The sequence below is a fragment of the Sinocyclocheilus grahami genome, unplaced genomic scaffold (genome assembly GCF_001515645.1).
Source record: "Sinocyclocheilus grahami isolate Dianchi unplaced genomic scaffold, SAMN03320097.WGS_v1.1 scaffold39.1, whole genome shotgun sequence".
Classification (NCBI taxonomy): Eukaryota; Metazoa; Chordata; class Actinopteri; order Cypriniformes; family Cyprinidae; genus Sinocyclocheilus; species Sinocyclocheilus grahami.
In genome coordinates this window covers 4,223,316-4,242,066 of record NW_015505218.1, presented here as the reverse complement: position 1 = coordinate 4,242,066, position 18,751 = coordinate 4,223,316, and the positions used below count along the sequence as shown (strand labels likewise).

General features: G+C 35.5%; 2 long non-coding RNA genes across 2 annotated transcripts in view; both read left to right on the top strand.

Annotated features, from left to right (window-relative positions):
• Positions 1-4,156: 4,156 nt before the first annotated feature.
• On the top strand, positions 4,157-7,215 carry LOC107581965 (uncharacterized). Its single transcript, XR_001608885.1, has 3 exons — positions 4,157-4,842; positions 6,743-6,833; positions 7,092-7,215. It is a non-coding gene; the product is annotated as an uncharacterized lncRNA (long non-coding RNA).
• Positions 7,216-17,885: 10,670 nt separating this feature from the next.
• Positions 17,886-18,751, top strand: part of LOC107582027 (uncharacterized) — an 18,304-nt gene continuing 17,438 nt past the window's right edge. Inside the window, exon 1 of the long non-coding RNA XR_001608893.1 lies at positions 17,886-17,899. This is a non-coding gene — a long non-coding RNA (uncharacterized lncRNA). The remainder of the gene's footprint in view (positions 17,900-18,751) is intronic.

Below are 18,751 nucleotides of genomic sequence, written 5' to 3'. Positions count from 1 at the left end.
GAGAAAGTCGCTCTGGTCTGAGTGCTGTCCGGGAGGGGAGCGAGTGGGTAACCTTTCAGATAACCTTTATCTGAAACTGTTGACTTCTTTGTTTGATACTTTATGAGCTTTATTCTGGCCAGGATTTGGCAGTGTACTTTTGTCATTCCTTTAGTTTTCCATTGTTTGTCCCCCAAATGTAAAGCATGGAATTAGCTACACATTATGCTTCCCTGACTTTGGGAACCTTTACGTTAAGACAAAAATGTATTGCCAGAGTGGAGAGACTAATTTTGTACATAACATCTTCCTAATACTTCTTGATTTGATGATGGTAAATACTGAGTTTGTATATTTCATTTTGATATCAGTATTGGGTTTGAAAGCAATTGGCTATGTATGTAGCCACATCCAAGTGCTTTGCTTTGTGTGTAGCTTGTATTTGTACATAAAAATGTAATAAAAAGGATGTAAAGCGCCTTGTGCAAGCTTCTCTAACTAGGTGATTATAATTGTTAAACTTGTGTTGCTATAATTTGTTAATAAAGATGAGATAATTTTTGTAAAATTAGATTAGGTACGTACTTGTCTCTAGTACTAAATGCCTGTTTGACCTGAGGAAATGGATATGTTTTTATATATATATCTATATAACACAAAGAAAATCCACAAAAAGGAACCGTAGAGACGTTGTCAAGTCATTTTGTGTAATAATAGATAAGCTACATTTAATAGAATTAAACTTTGTTAAATAATTTTTAACATTAGCTCTAAATTGTTCATTGACTCTTGATTAGTCATTTAAATGTTTAACATGTTAATGGAAATCAACTGTTTAGATCAATAAATTGAATCTTTTTTAACACACTCTTTAAGCTTCAGCTTATTAAACAATAAGTCGGACTGACTTGTCTGCGCTAACGTGACTCTGAGAATGATATGGAGATTCAGGAGGTAAGAACGTCCCCATATTCCAATAAGATGAAGTACCTTCAGCCTTTGGTGTTAACCACTGTAGCCAATGTGAATATGTCTGATATTCACACTGTTTCATCACTCGCAGGAGTGAATGGGATCCAGTTAAAATGCTTTATCTTTGCTACTTACAGTATATTTTCCTCTTTTGCTATTTATGTTAATGAACATCAGAAGGCTGCATTTGTGTTGTAATATCAATGCTTTTAAATATCAGCACTATTGAAGGCCCCATAGAGACCTGAACTCTTTTTTGTGACTATTAGAACGGAATGCTGACGCGTATTAAGACTTCGAAAGGATGACTAAACATTAAGCAGGTAACCCTAATAATAACTCTAATGTTGCGAATGCCAGTCATAAATTAAGTTATTTATACTTCAAAAAGTAAACCTGCCCTCACTAACTCCAAATAAATGCCTCGGCCCTCTAAATCCGCTAATAAAGTTAACTAGTGACATCAAAAATGACTTACTAACACATAAAACAACACAATTAACAATCCATCTTTTAAAAAAAAGCTAAAACTGATCTTTAATACCTGACCAGCTAAACTAAGCTTTTTAACAAGACACGCTGAAAAAGATGGTTGCTCTCAAATCATATTCTGCTCTGACAGCTTTTGTCCTCCCCCACAAATTGGTTTACTTTTTTGATAGTAACATATGCTTTGTCAAACTGTTTTCAATTCATCTGTTATTCGTGCATGCGAGTGTACGTTTGTTTTGACTTGTAGTCAGTCTCACTCATTGTCTCTTCTTCATTTTGTGTATTATACTTATAGCACCTCAAAATCTATATCCTAAATTTGATTTATCCTTCCAACAGGTACCAGTCTCTCTGTGAGCTGAGATGCAGTGGATTGAATCAGACTGGGTAAGCTCCAAAAGTGTCTCTAAACAAAAAAAATTGCATTCAAATACAGTTTAGGTATATATTTGTTTTTTGCTGGAGTTTATTATGAGTTCTTACCTGATTTTTATTATTATGGAAGACCATACATCCATCCATTTTCACCCAATATAGGCAGGGAAACCTATATCCTATATAAAACCTATACCTATAACCTATATAAAAAAATATGGATTATGGAAGTCATTTAGCATAAATCTGTCATGCTACATCAGAAACACCAAGTATACACCTATATGTATCACAGAGCTGTCTTAGAGCAAGACAAAATAATAAAACAAAAAAATTTTGTTTCAGAGTGAGGAGCATGTACAATTAATAAGCCATTTAGCAAGTAACACAAACATCCTATTGGGATATAGCTTGAAGACAGAAACCCACTCAGTATGATATAGACTTGTGACACTACGCACAGATTAATTGCACACACCACTAAAATATTAAGGAGTGATTGTTTGACCTCGAGTGAAATGTGGCCTTCCGGAACAATGCTTTGAATATTTGGGTAATTAATATTTTTTTGTATTAAATATGCTGCAGGAGATCCCCGCATGTGAAGCATAACAGCAACAAGAGACAAAAACACACTATTCTTTGGGACTCATTTTGTTTGGTTTATTTTTTTCTTTTGCTAAGGCAATTAGGTGCATCAGAAACAAACAAAAATGAAAAAAAATCCATTAATGCAACATTTTCAATATCGATTTAAGCTTTTTTTTAAAGCGTGGGTCTTCCAAAATGCATATATTAGTCATTCTATTAATTTTGACCATCGTCGCATTATTTTGGTTCTCTTGATGGATGGATGGTCTTTTGTAGAGGTCAGCCATGTTTTATAGTCTAATTAAGGACAAGACAGGGGCATGCTCAAACAGATGCGTTTTTTCACACAGAAAACCATTTGTAAGCCAACAAAGGATGATTAAATCACTGACACCTATCAGATGGCTTATTTGAGAATGGAAAGGTAATGGGAATGGAAACGATGGCACAAGTGTTTTAGCTGCATTAACACTGCTGTGGTTTTTGTTAATGGCCTGCATGAAATAAATCTTTAACCCTTATATTAAATTTGTCTAGAATATGTAATTAAATGAAAAGAAAAAGAGATTATTCATTATTTAAATAATATGATATTATGATTTGTGGACTGGTATGACACTGAATGGCTTTAGGCTTGCTAATTAAAATAGGCATTGTCTTCTAATTAGTGGCACACAGGTGGGTGGCGATATAGCTATTTCACAGTATTGCCTTCGGCATGAACATGCAGTCAGCAGAGGATTTTGAAGCTTGGATGTATATCTCATTTGTCTTTATACACTGCTCCACAGTGAAAGAGAGTGCATGAGGTCTGATATTTTGACTGCAAATGTGAAGGTGGTTAATATGAAAAAAATATCAGTTTATGACTCATTAGTAACAAGCAACCGGACATTTTAGGTTGTTAAATCTGGTCTTCTGTGATTCATAATGCATTTTCTTTCTGCGGCGAGGAAGAATACATTTATGATGACAATAACAGATTAATGCATGATGCTTTCTGTTGAGTGTCTGTACTTCACACACAAGACATTCAGTTTGCTGTCAAATACTAGTGGAGTTTCCATCACTGTTGAAAATCACTGTTGTTTTCTATGACAAGTTGGTCATCACATAGAGAGCAAGAGACGGAGATGGAGAGTCATTTGAAAGGGCTTTAGAATCGTTATCACATTTCTTTCACATAGTAGGAATTGTGTGTAAAAAAAAAAAAATCACAGTCGTGGCTCAAAGAACAACTTTTAATATAGCCATGATATTAGGATACTTTCACAACAATACAAAAGCGGATAAAGAGGAAAAATATAAAGAATATCAACATTACCTAAAATTGAAATCAATATAAATATGCAGATTTAACCAGCTCAAACACAAGGATGAGTGTTAAAATGATTTTGTTAGGCAGCATGGTGCTTGAAGATGTTACATGCTGGTCCCGTAATTCAGTTCCTTTGGGCTTAACACAGCAGGCGAGCAGACAAACAAATGTTAAGGACACAAAGCTCTTAACTGTACAAAAAGAGAAATTTCTTAGCAGTGTTCAGACCTTTGAAATGTGGGATGATGAGTCTGTTGGTCTTTTCATCTTTTGAAATGTGGTATTATTTTAATTTATACCCCTGTGATTTTGATATCCTACAATTTAGTGCCTCAGTTAAAGCCATTATACGGGAATTAAACTGACTTTTATGACTTGGGCTTGAAAGAGTGCATGAGCCTCGCGCCTATAGCCTCTTCAGAGGATCCTTCTTGAATGAACGTGGATAATGGAAAGAGACCAGTTAATCCAGCCTCCATTTACTTTTCCAAAACCAATAGTCAGCGCAGACGATGTAGAGATTTGAAAATAAATCCACTAAATTCTTTTAAATGAAGCTTGTAGCTTTTATTTAAGCCTGAGAATGTAATGTGAGATGTAATCATTTCCTACTTCAAGCCATCGGACAGTCAGCATGGAGGAGAGTGAAAGAAGATACAGCTTTTTCTTCAGTAGATCGTGAATCATAAACGGCGTATAAAAATCTTTAACAAACAAAACACCCGAAACAACTGAACGTCAGGCTATTCATTCTTCAATAAATACCAGTATGTCAGACTGTGGTCATATTCATGGTTATATTCATGTCATCTATCTTCAGGCAAGATTTTAGACGCTGAGGAGGGTATGTCTGTATCATCAGCAGCTTCCCCAGCACCAGGTCCACCCACATATCTATACCGCTCTATCTCTGCCTTGTATGCTGCCAAGAGTAGGATATCCCTTCCCAGCCTCCCCTTAAACATTTCGTTTGTTTAACCTGAGTAACATCTCTTGCCTGCCGTTGCAGGCGCTTTGCAGTCGATATGTGGAGCATACTGATAAAACCAATCAGTGAGAAGTGAGAAGTGAGGGGGAAATGCTTATAAACAGTGTGTGCAGATGCTGTATGCCAGGTAAGTAGTGTGCTTTAAGAAACTGTAACCGCACAATTTAAACATCCAATTACAGAAGCCACACTTCCTTGAGAGGATAGATGCAATTTCGTGTTACATATATAGAGTATCGTTTATACCTGCCTCTTATAAGTGTACAGAAAGCTTAGTGAAAAATTGCCTTTACTTAAAATAGCTAGCGGTATATCAAGTTATACAACAGTTAAATGCCGTTCACAGTAAAGATGATAACTATAATGATAATTAGAACTATAAAGTTTTAATAATTGTTCTAATTCTGTGAGAATAGCCTAGTCCACATCACAGCTATTAGGAGGAACGATATTGGTGGAACTTAAATTTTTGGGTTACCTTCGCGAAGCCTTGAAATGTAAGATTATTATTATTATTATTATATTTACTCAATATTAACATCTTGTTTTCTGGACTGTTGAAAAATATTACACTTGCAATCATTTTTTCGGTCTGAATTTCAGCACGACCCACTGCCGTATCACAGCTATGCTTCGAAACCACAGCACTCTTAATAGTGCGATAATCAAATATTCAATTCAGCATGCGAGATGCAATGTAATTATCCTTTAGTTTTTAATGAATCTCAATTAGCAGTAGTCCCACTCTTCTCATTATAGAGAACATTTAATAAACACTCCATATGCTTTAGGAAGACATGCATTTGTGACTTATTCTCCTCTAGTGAAAATCACACTCGTGTAGTCCCTCCTGAGCACATCACCTGGAAAATGCAGCCATGTTTGCATAGCGTCTGTTTACTTTTGGTGTTTGACTGATTAGTAATATGGGGGTATAATGGATTCCAACATTATTCGCGCTGTTTTGGCAGACACATCGCACCGAGCCATTCTCATGCTGAGCTTATAACTGTGTGAGCCAGGGGCCACATTCCCAGAGTGCCTAGCATCTGTTTGTCAATTCAGAATACAGCGGGCCTTGCTGTTTTCACCTGTTTTCTTGTAATCAGTTTACCACTCACCCATCTCTTTATCTGCTTAATTCTTCGCAAATTACAGCTGTTTTAAGAAGTTAATTGTTCTGCTGTGATTCAAGGACATTTGAAAACAAGACAATAAGTGATTAATTTAAAACTTTGAGTGAAATCTTTGTGGAAATGGCGATTGAAACAAGGAGATCAATAATAAGTGGATAAATCCTTATTATTGTATGTATACTGAATGTTTCTTATGTCAGAATATGCAACTAATTTTAAATGGGCCATCAATGGAGAAAGACATTTTTTAGACTCCGTTATACACTCATAATATTAATACTAGGTAGTTATGGCATTCCTAACATGTTAACCAGCCAAACCTTGACAAACCTTGATTAAATGCTCCACTGCTCATAATGCATAGTACTGTTTGTATTTATAATTGTATTTCACATATTCACATTATGATTCACAACAAATTTTATTTAGTCTCAATCTTGCCTTTTTTTTGGCTATGCACCAAAAGCAGTGAAGATTATGTTATGATTGAAGAGTCAATTAATGCAGTCAGACAAAAAATTCAGAGGTTTGACAGTGATACAATGACACCCTCTGCTTGCAGGAGTGCACTTGCACTCTCTTATTCTCTGCCATTATGGTAACACTATACACACTTGGCAAGTCGACTGAGGGATTTGTTCTGGAAACCAAAGATAATTGCAGGGATTTAGACAACAGCATCCAACTGACAGATGCTTGTCAATGTAACTGCGCTTTCTCGAGGTCACTGCCAACATTGCTTGAGATGTGTTTCAGCCCACAGTTTATGAGCTGTCTTACTTGTGTGTGATAATGTTCTTGTATTGGCAGATGTTGGTGGAAACTCAGAATTAATGGTGTGAAGAATCCACAAAAAAAAAAAATTCTCTCTCTCTCTTCTTTCCCCACCAGTGTTGAGAACTCATTTCCATGGATCTGAACAGAGCTGATCTTGACAGAACATCACTACAGGGCACAGATGACCACTGCGTATCCATCTTGTGTAAGTCACTGTAAAGTCACACTTGGTTTGTGACAGATGGGAAAGGACGGCATGAGAAAGCTTTTAGATACTGCAGTAAAATAAAATCAAAAACACCGGTTGAAAATTAAATAAATGGTGCTTACCGGCTGGTATGTATTGACGTAGAATATAGAGCTGATCTATATAAGCCTATTTTTTCCAGTTGAAAAGATACATAATGATAATTTGTCTTTTTGAGTGACACTAAGTTGAGAATGTTTTTATTGTCTTTTTCAGCTAAATGAAATGTGAACAGTGTCATATGAGATGGACCTCACCCTGGATTGGCTTATTCAGATCACATAGAAGGTCCAAGCAGATACATTTCTTAAGCTGTATCACAACCCGTTTGAATTCTTCAGAGACCCATAAATTCAATATTGCATTATGGTGGTCAGAAGATACTGCAGTAAAATAAAATCAAAAACACCGATTGATCACATCAGAAATAAAAATTAAATAAATGGTGCTTACCTGGCTGGTATGTATTGACGTAGAATATAGAGCTGATCTATATAAGCCTATTTTTTCCAGTTGAAAAGATACATAATGATAATTTGTCTTTTTGAGTGACACTAAGTTGAGAATGTTTTTATTGTCTTTTTCAGCTAAATGAAATGTGAACAGTGTCATATGAGATGGACCTCACCCTGGATTGGCTTATTCAGATCACATAGAAGGTCCAAGCAGATACATTTCTTAAGCTGTATCACAACCCGTTTGAATTCTTCAGAGACCCATAAATTCAATATTGCATTATGGTGGTCAGAAGGCATGCCACATATTGTGGTATAATATGAGGCTATGTTGATCTTAACATTGTTTTCCGGTTTAAATCCTTTCTTTTGCATAATGCTATGCTGTAAGGTCTTGCATTTTTTGGTAATATATCCTCTTTTCACTTAATCTTTTTATCCCACAGGACAAAAAAAGGACATAATTGGATTAAATGGCTGTTGAAGATGGAGTATATTTTGTCTAAGTATGTCATCTCCGCTATGTCACCTCATTGACAGCTAAATGGGAGGGTTTAACGTGGTGCATGAAATCTTGATAGATCTACAACAACTTGCAACTGAATACTTATAAATGTCTTTATGCAACAAACAATTTTGCTTGTATTTTTGATGTTATAAAAGCAGCTTGTTTCTGTGCTTTCTGCCACTGTGACATCTGTGAGCATATGACTCAGTTTGCTCTGCGTATGTCATTACTAGCAGTGTTGAAATACAGCACAAATTACTCATCAGAACCTGTGCTTTCAAAGCCTGAGGCTTCAAAAATGATTTACCAGTAAGACAATACATACAGTAAGTGAATTTCACACAAATGCACATCATAATGGAAATGTGACGCATGTAATCAAAATCCAGTGCATAAATCTTTAATGGAAAACACACTCTCATTAATGCTTTGAGGTCCTCAGCTGAATGTGTTTTTGAGCTTTTTCTCCTTGCAGTGAAAATTTCAAAACATCCAATCATGTTTTTTTTTAAATGCCCTTGAGGTTATCAACACAGCTCAGACCGAATTTTAAAATTCAATTTCCTTATGACTGTACAAATGAAACGGCATCTTTCTGGAGGATTTGGAAAGCTTGTAGGATTCAGCGCATATACCTGAAAACAGTCACTAGATTGTACAGAATGGTCTATATATTTGTCAAATAAGAGTTTGCACATAATCTCCACTGAAACAGTAAAGCTATAATTTCAGCATTTTTTAAATAGTCATAAACAAATATTTGTAATAAATCTTTCTATATCTGAAACCGGTTTAATGCCAGTTTCACTCAGCAGTTGTCAGCAAATCTTTCGGTCATCATCTCTCTGTGCCAATATAGAGAATAAAGGAATTGCTTTTATCTAGTTATTTTGCTTACTTAGAAGACCAGGTACTGAGACTCAATAATGGGACTGAACTCACCCACAATACATTCTCTCATGTATTGTAATGCTTAGAAGAAACAATGAATAAAAAAGTGAATTCTCTCATGTATTGTAATGCTTAGAAGTAACAGATCATGACCAGCAACAAGGTTTTATACGTCACAGTACATAATAAAGCTTTTAAACACACCAATGCATGATGCCTTATGTAGTCTTTATTTCATTTCTAGACATGTGGGCATTGTGCTGGGGATCTTAAGACTTGAGTAACTTTTCCCATCATGCAGTGCTCTGTTTCAACACTTATCAAACGCACCTGAACCCCATCAGGGTCTACAGGTTCACACGAAAATCTCTGGCAGGTTTGCCAGAACAAGACGTAAACTGCACAAACCCAAGGCCCTGTTTTAATATTTTCAATACTTTCACTTCTGGATCAGAATTGTGCCTAAAGGTGTAGACAAATAGCAGTAGTTTAAAATATACCCCTCATCCAAAGTTTAATATTAATAGTTTGGAAAATGTATGCTGGTTTTCTCCGTATGCGTTCTTCGTGTGAGTTTTTTCTATAGCATTTCTAATCAGGCTTATAAATGGAGTTTTTTTGGTCGTTGGCTTCTGACCCTCTGGAGTGCACTTCAGAATAGTGACATTATCATGCAAAGCTATGGAAGAATACTATAGTAGACAATAATTTATAGCAATTATTTGTTACAGTAAAATGGGGAAACTACTGGACAAAAAACAACAATACTAGAATGATTTATTCTGTGAAAATATTGAATACTTGAACAATTAAACTCAGGAATCTGATGTTGGATATCTTAAACATTGCATAATTTCATATAATGTCTCTTCTATTAGTTAAGAACAAATTTTACAGGAACTCCAGGACAAGAGTGTGTATGAAGTGTAAGCCTGTCCAACAGGACTAGCTTTCTCACACAAATGCATGCAAACACTGTGAGCTTGAGTGTACCATCATTAAAGTGTGCAGCAGACCCTGGTGTGACTTTCTCTGACGTTAATAAATGGTGTGCAGTGCAGTGCCAAGCACAAGCATGTCCCTTCATTAGGCAGCTTAGGCCCACCGCCGACATAAGGGCCAGATGTCACAGGGGTTCTTCCCTGCACAAATCTGTCCCCAGCAGCAGAGATGAGGACAAAATACACTGCCCTGTCTTACGCCACATCTGAGGGCCGTCTCTGTGACAGTGAATAAGCATGTCTGATGTCTGGCATCTGGCAAGTTGGAGCTAACACATGGAAAAGGCTGCAGTGGAGCTTTGAGAGGTGCTCTGTCAACTGCAATGTTCAGGGATTTTCATCATGTCTGTATCATTACCGCAAGGAGGGAAATCTGTGTCTGAATGTCTAGTTATATTGCAGTGAGTTTTCACTGTTAAAATGGCTCAGCACTATATGCACTGTGGCCACCATTCATCAGTTTTCCACTGTATAATATCAGCCCTATCATAAAACATTTCACTTCTCTTTTAAGTGAATAATGTCTCATAAAAATAAAATAAAAATTCCAAGACAACATATTACAATGCAAAGCTCCTTGCCTAATCTAGATCAATTATGAAACTAACCACAAAAAGGGAGTTTTAAGAAATCGCTATGCCTTTGATACCAAAACCATTAGGACATTACCATATGACATATTATGCAGGTTAGTGGATGATCATAATTTACATGCGGTCTTTAAAGATATTCTCTAATTTACAATAAGAACTGAATGTTTAAATCTGAGAAGAATCAGATAAATCAAATTTCAAGAAAAAGAAAACTAGAGGGAAACTGTAGGCCTACTATTAGATTATCATTGTTTTGTGGTGCAAGAAACCTTTAACATTACCAATGGACGAAAAATGCAGTTTGGAAAATCATTATGCAAAGAAAATACATTCCCTTATATATGAATTATAAACAAATTATTTCATGTATTTTGAAAATATACAGTGTTAATATATCTGGAACATGTATGGGGTTAGCAATTTATCCACAGGCGGAGCGAAGGTAAGGCTTAGCCTTCCCCTGGCCACAGGGACTTGGGGCAAAAATGGCACTAAATTGGACAAAAATGCCCCTGCACAAATAAATTAAATATACTACGTCTGTTGCTAGCAAAGTGAATATGAATAGACAGTGTCGATTGAGGCATTAAATTAAGATCTGCTCATGTTTCACCATATTTCATTTTAGGCGTTTTTACAGTGTTGCGCATTTGAACCAATCACACACAATTCTGTTGAGCTTAGGAATGCAATGGCCAATCAGAAGCGTTCAGATGAGTCATCGTTTAAACAGATCAGTTTGGTTGAGTGCGCGTGTGTTCGCTGCCTGAATTCCGGACTCTTGCAAATTCTCTCATTATAAACAACAAAGCGCAGATGTACCTACAATGTAAGTAAGAGATTCATTTCACAGTGTATACAGCTTTAGTGATTATAACGATAGATTTTTTTTTTGAGAGTGCTTAAACGCGATAGATCAATGTTAGTGATAATGTCACTTTCTATATATAATTTATTCGCTGTTTGAATAACCGTGGAAAGGAAATTATCAATGTCTAACGTTTTTATTCAATTGTAATCACGTTAAATACAAATTCAGTCCCATTAAACATTTTTTAGCCTACATGACACCCATGTCTGGTTCTTGCCTAAAAAGACGGATTTATGATGTTTAATACATTTGGCTGCTTTTAGCCTTACCCTGGAGTTGGTTCACTCTCCGCCTTTGAATTTATCAATCAGTCCATTTTATAAAGTTATAAATGTCAAATCTCATTTTACATACACCATGGTGCCATGCTAAAGGCAAACTGTCCAAAAATCCTAAAATGTTTCAGTAAACAAATATTAAATATTATATATATATATTTATTTCATAAGTGTAGTCCCTTTAAATGCCCAAATAGTAATGGACAAACTCCTTTTTGCTCTTTTGCTCATCATTATGCTCTTGAGCAAACTGCTTCATTGATAGTTACAGTACAATATGGCGGGTCATCCAGAACCCATTGTGACTGCCTTGCAAAAATACACAGAGTCAATACATTTATTATGTTTGCCATAAAATTTAGTTTGGATTAAAGAGGAAAAATAACAGGATACATTTAATCAGCTCTCAAAATATTGATCTAAAAACTGAACTTTTAGAGTGTACAGCGAAAAAGAGAATGTGTGTGGAAACTTTCACCGATTAAAACAGCAGTGTACTAGATCAAGCAGCGCACTTCCTCATGGATGGAGACAGGTAGCCTGAACAGTCAGTGTCATTTGATCAGCTGTAGTCTTATCTCAAAACAGTTTACAAGTTGAATTTCAATGATGAAACAGTTCACCAGAATTCATCTGGGGTTTTTTTTTCTTTTTCTTTTTGTCTGGCAGGAAGCCAGTCCTGATGTGAGGATGTAAGGATGAGCTGACAGCTCAAATAGGTTTACGCACATTCTGACAGTATCGAATACAAATATGTCTTTCCAGGATTTGTACTGTTTGCTATGCGCACAAATGTCAGGGATTCATAACTGTTGAGCTCAGAGTGTAAACTGGAATGTTACAGACTGCAGTGTCCTATAAGCAGCATGTCACATCCCAGCACACCACAGGACCATTTCAAATCAACTAGTGAAGGCAAAAAAACAAAAAAAGTGATTAAAATGAAAACCTTTAAATGGTGACCTAACAACTCATTTTTACAATCCAGTCAGGATATTTTTTTTTCATGTCTTCATGATATCTATATATATATATATAGATTGGTTGAAATGTTAAACTCTATAAACAATCTTTGGAAATCATATAATGAAAGTTTACTTTCACTACAATTCACAATATAAATGGCAATTTATTAAGTCCTATTCTGTTTCCTCATTTTATTCTTAAATATTTCAAACTAAAGTTTTTTTAAAATTGGGATTTAATTAAATGTTGCTTGGTCAGGGATTCATAACTGTTGAGCTCAGAGTGTAAACTGGAATGTTACAGACTGCAGTGTCCTATAAGCAGCATGTCACATCCCATTTTTTTTCATGTCTTCATGATATCTATATATATATATATAGATTGGTTGAAATGTTAAACTCTATAAACAATCTTTGGAAATCATATAATGAAAGTTTACTTTCACTACAATTCACAATATAAATGGCAATTTATTAAGTCCTATTCTGTTTCCTCATTTTATTCTTAAATATTTCAAACTAAAGTTTTTTTAAAATTGGGATTTAATTAAATGTTGCTTTAATTAATAATCAGTTTAACGTTTTATTAGTCGTGTGTAATATTTTGTAATTAAAGTCACTTCCTTAATTAAACCATCCCCAGGAAGTGACCATTTTGGTTGGACAACAACAGCACAAGCATCAGTAAACATTAGCAGTGGATTTGAGGAATTTTGTGATGTTTTGTAGTTTGCTAGTTGGCTTTTCTCACTTTAAAACATCCCATTCTGTTTGATAAAATGACAGAATTGGTTATAATAATATCAAAACTATAAAAAGAAATTCAAGTAGAGTCACTCTCTGTGCCTCACTGAGCAACTTTGGATCTTTTTTCCATCATCTTTCTGCATTCTGTTAATTTTCTTGTCACTGTGTAAATAACCATGTAATAATTAATGAAGAAAGTGCCTGAGCTTGAGCAGAACATATTTCTGAAAGCCTGGTATAGCATTTGGTAGAACATTTATTTTATTTTTTTTACGATACAATTATACCTCAACAATTTACACAAGACTTCAAATGTGTGACGCATTTTAATATAATCCTTTTTAATGACACCAACCATGCTGAATAGAAACACATAAATGGGTCACGAACAACAAAGCTGATTTGACACACGTCAGTAGTCATTACCAATGTTGACATGTCATTGAAGCTCAGTTTGAGTTATTTGTGAATTCATTCATTTAATTTTCTTAGAGACCGCAGCTCTTTAAATATGACATGAAGCAAATGTGCACACACACAGAAACTGACAAGAGCACCCATGCGAGTCAGTAAAAGCACATCTACAAACATTTAAGGCGCAACTTTATTTGTATTTGTGTAGGTAACCGAAGTTAAGCAGTAATGCATTTGTGTTCTGAGACCCAGAGGGTTTCAAAAAGATGAAGACAAAGGCCTCACAGAGAATTGATAAATCACTTAAAGCACTTTTCTCTTTTTTTAGAAGGGATTTGTTTGGAAACCATTTCGGAAAGCCGCTGGCGATGGTAGTCCCATGCCACAGTCCAGATATCAGCAGATTATTACTTCCTCCGCCGAGCTGCTTTTGTTGATATGTGAAAATTCCCAGAGGGCAAGCGCCATAAGCTGTTGAAGTCGATTATGAGCTTGCATTGACCTCACCTTATCAATGTGGCAAGCCCTGCAGCCATGTTTGCTTGGCCTTTGTCTCTTGTGAAAACACCGCACCTCAATTTCTGCAAGGGAATAGAAGTGAAATCTCAGATCCATGATAGAGACACTTTGACATTTTCTAATGTCTCTTCTCTCCATTTGCTCATGGACCCATTTTGGTTGGACAACAACAGCACAAGCATCAGTAAACATTAGCAGTGGATTTGAGGAATTTTGTGATGTTTTGTAGTTTGCTAGTTGGCTTTTCTCACTTTAAAACATCCCATTCTGTTTGATAAAATGACAGAATTGGTTATAATAATATCAAAACTATAAAAAGAAATTCAAGTAGAGTCACTCTCTGTGCCTCACTGAGCAACTTTGGATCTTTTTTCCATCATCTTTCTGCATTCTGTTAATTTTCTTGTCACTGTGTAAATAACCATGTAATAATTAATGAAGAAAGTGCCTGAGCTTGAGCAGAACATATTTCTGAAAGCCTGGTATAGCATTTGGTAGAACATTTATTTTATTTTTTTTACCAGAGAAATCGAAATGTACTGCAAAACAGGAATAAGCCTAGGATACACTTCTATAGGCCTACATACAGTATATGTACATTTTAATCTGCAATCTTGGTTTGGAATAAAACATGCCTGCTACCCATTTATGTCATCCTAAATCCTAGATAAATGCTTTGTTCAAAATATAATGTACTTTAATTTGTGACATGAATGCTTAGTCACTTTAGTTATTTTGCTACAGGTCCATGTGTTTAATTATCAAATACAGACATTTGCATTTTTAGCATTTCCTCCTCAAAACCTTTTCATAAAACTGTTTCACATTCTCATGCATTTATCTTCTCTAATAATGATCTACTCCACCTTTTCCTTTTGAGTTAATCAAATAAATGAATTATTTAGTAGGTTTCAAACCCAGGACAGAGATTTGTTTTAAAAATGAATATGCAGCACTTTATTGTCAGAGTTGCATTAAATCGCCTTTGAAGGGGTTTAATGCAACAACCTTTAAAAATCTCTGGGCCTTGGTACACTAATAAAAGCTGATAAAACATATTTCACATCATCCATTATTACTGTATTAGTCTTGCCATTGTTTTTCACATGATAATACAACCCACAAATGGCAAACATGAAATATGATTTGTTTTTAGAGCCGCCGCAATATGGCTTTCCAGCACCATGTCGCTTGCAAATTGTTCATATGGAGAGCACTTCTGAGCAGTTAGCACATGAAGGCAAACCCTCACCTCTGGTTTGTGGTAACAGCAGCTAAAAATAGACTATTAAAATCTCACTGTAGTCAAGGACACTCCACTGATTTACATAAAAACAGAACTTCAAACATGTCTCTGACAGAGGTCATTTTATACATTTCCAAGAATGTTTGGCTCACACTTTCTTACCAGCGATGGACTTTTCTGTGAGAAGAAGATAAAAATGTAAAAAGATCACGGGGTGTGTTCCAACACACGGACTAAATTTTAAGGCACAGCGTATCTTCCAAACCCCTAGTAAAGTCTCCTGGAATGAAATATTTTATAACACGTTTAGGAAAGCTGCATGTGAAAATCTTATCATTTTCCTGAGGTATATTGCCCTGCAGCACATCTGAAGTGAGAAGAACCTTGTAATGAGATGCAGTGAGACTTTCACCAGCTGTTCGTCATTAACGATTCTTTCTCATACGCAACAACACCACATGAACCAAAAGTCACTACAGCTACATACGAAAGCATCACACAATAACATGCCTTTATCCATCTGCTAATTAAAATCCTATTCTGACAGTACTTTACTGTCCGGCATCTGGGTTATTTCCAATTATTTCAGTTTGCGTTAATGAACCGTTAAAGGTTTTTTTTTTCTTTTTTTATGGTAACACTTTAAAATAGTCCAATTCTCAATATTAGTTTCTTATTAGCATGCCTATTATTTATGTACAACAATTTGTTCATTTTAACTGTAAAAAACTAGTAATCTGTACTATTTGTATACTATGCCTTTGTTACTGAGAAACCTTATATTTAGTTCTAAAAGGGCTTCTATGTCTGCATTTTTAGAGTTTTCCATTGTGCTGGAGAGTAGAGCATGTGGATAGGTTGAAGATGGGTCTCCAAATGTTAAGACTAATTACTGCTTTATTTTAAAAAAGCAGTAACTGCAGTTGTTTATGCAGTCATTGTTGTATTATAAAAACAAAACAGTAACTACTGTTTTTTTTTTAGTAGTGGTAGTGTTTTTGCTGGCATATTAGCATGTGCATGTATGTGTTTGCTAGCTAGGCAACCAAAGCTTAATTTATTGGCTGATCCTTTAAGGCAATTGATTTGAATGGTTTTAACAAGTAATCAGATCACTGTTAAAGTAAATATAACTGAGACATTTGAAGTTACAATAAATGTTACATTAGTTAGCTCAAATTAAATGAGTCGTTTGGAATACAAACCTAGTATATTTAATTTAATATAAATAATTTTTTGAAACTAAAGAGTGTTTGCATGTTGTTGTTGTTTTTAAAGTAAGGTTATCTAATTAGATTTGACAGTTTTCTTGTGATCTCTATATAAAAACCCAACCCATTATCCAGCAGTACTTTATGATTCTTAAATACAATAGCCAGATTTAAAAATCTGAACTGGAGGAGGAATGTTATAAAGACTTGAATTAAGAAATTACTAAAATGAATAATGACTTAAATCTTGGTACTTGTAAATTAAGGCTTAAAGACTAATTTTATGAATATGTCCACTATGAACTGTCATAATTTATATAAAAGGTATGTGAAGATTGTTCAAAAAATCTCCTGTTGTGTTTAACAGAAAAAAGCAGAAGGCTTTGGAACAACATAGCCTCATAGTAATTAATTAATGAAACTATCCTTTTAAAGTGAATAGCCTACATGTGTAGAACAATAGACTTAAAGTCTGCAGAGACACATTCAGAGAGTGATATCTGACATGTGCATCAAAAAAACGATGTGATTTTAATGTGAGATTTGGGTGCATGCGCCCTTCAGAGAACCATGCCCTCACCAAAACTATAATGCTGTTGTTGTTTCAATGATAGCCACTGCTGAGCTGCTCTATTTCAACATTGTCACAGCTAAAAGTGTGTTCCACCATCACTGGGTTTGATTATAATGCCTACGGACTGCTGTGTCAAAACATAGAGGGCAAATTAATTCTTGAGATATGTAGAAGGGTAAAAATAATGATTTTATGGGGTCTTTATAAGGAAGGTCGTGTGCTTTTTCCCTCTGCAGCATAGTGTCACACACTTGAGTTCTCGCTCAAATCACATGACAGCATGATGTTTATTCCCCATGTCACACTGTAGAGAGTTCATGATCCATCACAGTGATGTGTCCTCTGATACACCAGCCTTTGCTTATGGGTTGGCAGGTAGGATCGTTGGATTCCTGCACTGAATCAACTTTGCAAGCAACGTATACTGGACAATCACTGATCGACCAAAAATGAAGAGAAAATCTTCATCTTCAAGTTTTGTGCTTCTTAATATGCAGCGATACAATTATACCTCAACAATTTACACAAGACTTCAAATGTGTGACGCATTTTAATATAATCCTTTTTAATGACACCAACCATGCTGAATAGAAACACATAAATGGGTCACGAACAACAAAGCTGATTTGACACACGTCAGTAGTCATTACCAATGTTGACATGTCATTGAAGCTCACTTTGAGTTATTTGTGAATTCATTCATTTAATTTGCTTAGAGATCGCAGCTCTTTAAATATGACATGAAGCAAATGTGCACACACACAGAAACTGACAAGAGCACCCATGCGAGTCAGTAAAAGCACATCTACAAACATTTAAGGCGCTAACTTTGGGGAAAATGTATTTGTGTAGGTAACCGAAGTTAAGCAGTAATGCATTTGTGTTCTGAGACCCAGAGGGTTTCAAAAAGATGAAGACAAAGGCCTCACAGAGAATTGATAAATCGGAATTTCGTGAAAAGAGAAAAAAATCTTCCCTAAACAAACCTTTGCATTTCGGAAAGCCGCTGGCGATGGTAGTCCCATGCCACAGTCCAGATATCAGCAGATTATTACTTCCTCCGCCGAGCTGCTTTTGTTGATATGTGAAAATTCCCAGAGGGCAAGCGCCATAAGCTGTTGAAGTCGATTATGAGCTTGCATTGACCTCACCTTATCAATGTGGCAAGCCCTGCAGCCATGTTTGCTTGGCCTTTGTCTCTTGTGAAAACACCGCACCTCAATTTCTGCAAGGGAATAGAAGTGAAATCTCAGATCCATGATAGAGACACTTTGACATTTTCTAATGTCTCTTCTCTCCATTTGCTCATGGACTTCAGATCTCAAAAACACATTCACTCTGATATTTTTAGCACCATATAAATGAGCCAGAGGTCAGGGAATTTTCTTTGTGTGATAAAACTATGTGGTTGGCCATTTGGTGAACTGCTTGTCCTTCATGACTCTCTCAACTATATAATCTGAAGAGCCAAAGCTTTCAAGTCAAAGGACAAAAATTTGTCACAAAACTAAAGTACAGATCGCTGAATTCACCTTTCTGAGCAAAAAAATCCAATGAATGTACTGCAGATAACTTAATTGAAACCTTGTCCTTGATTTTTTTT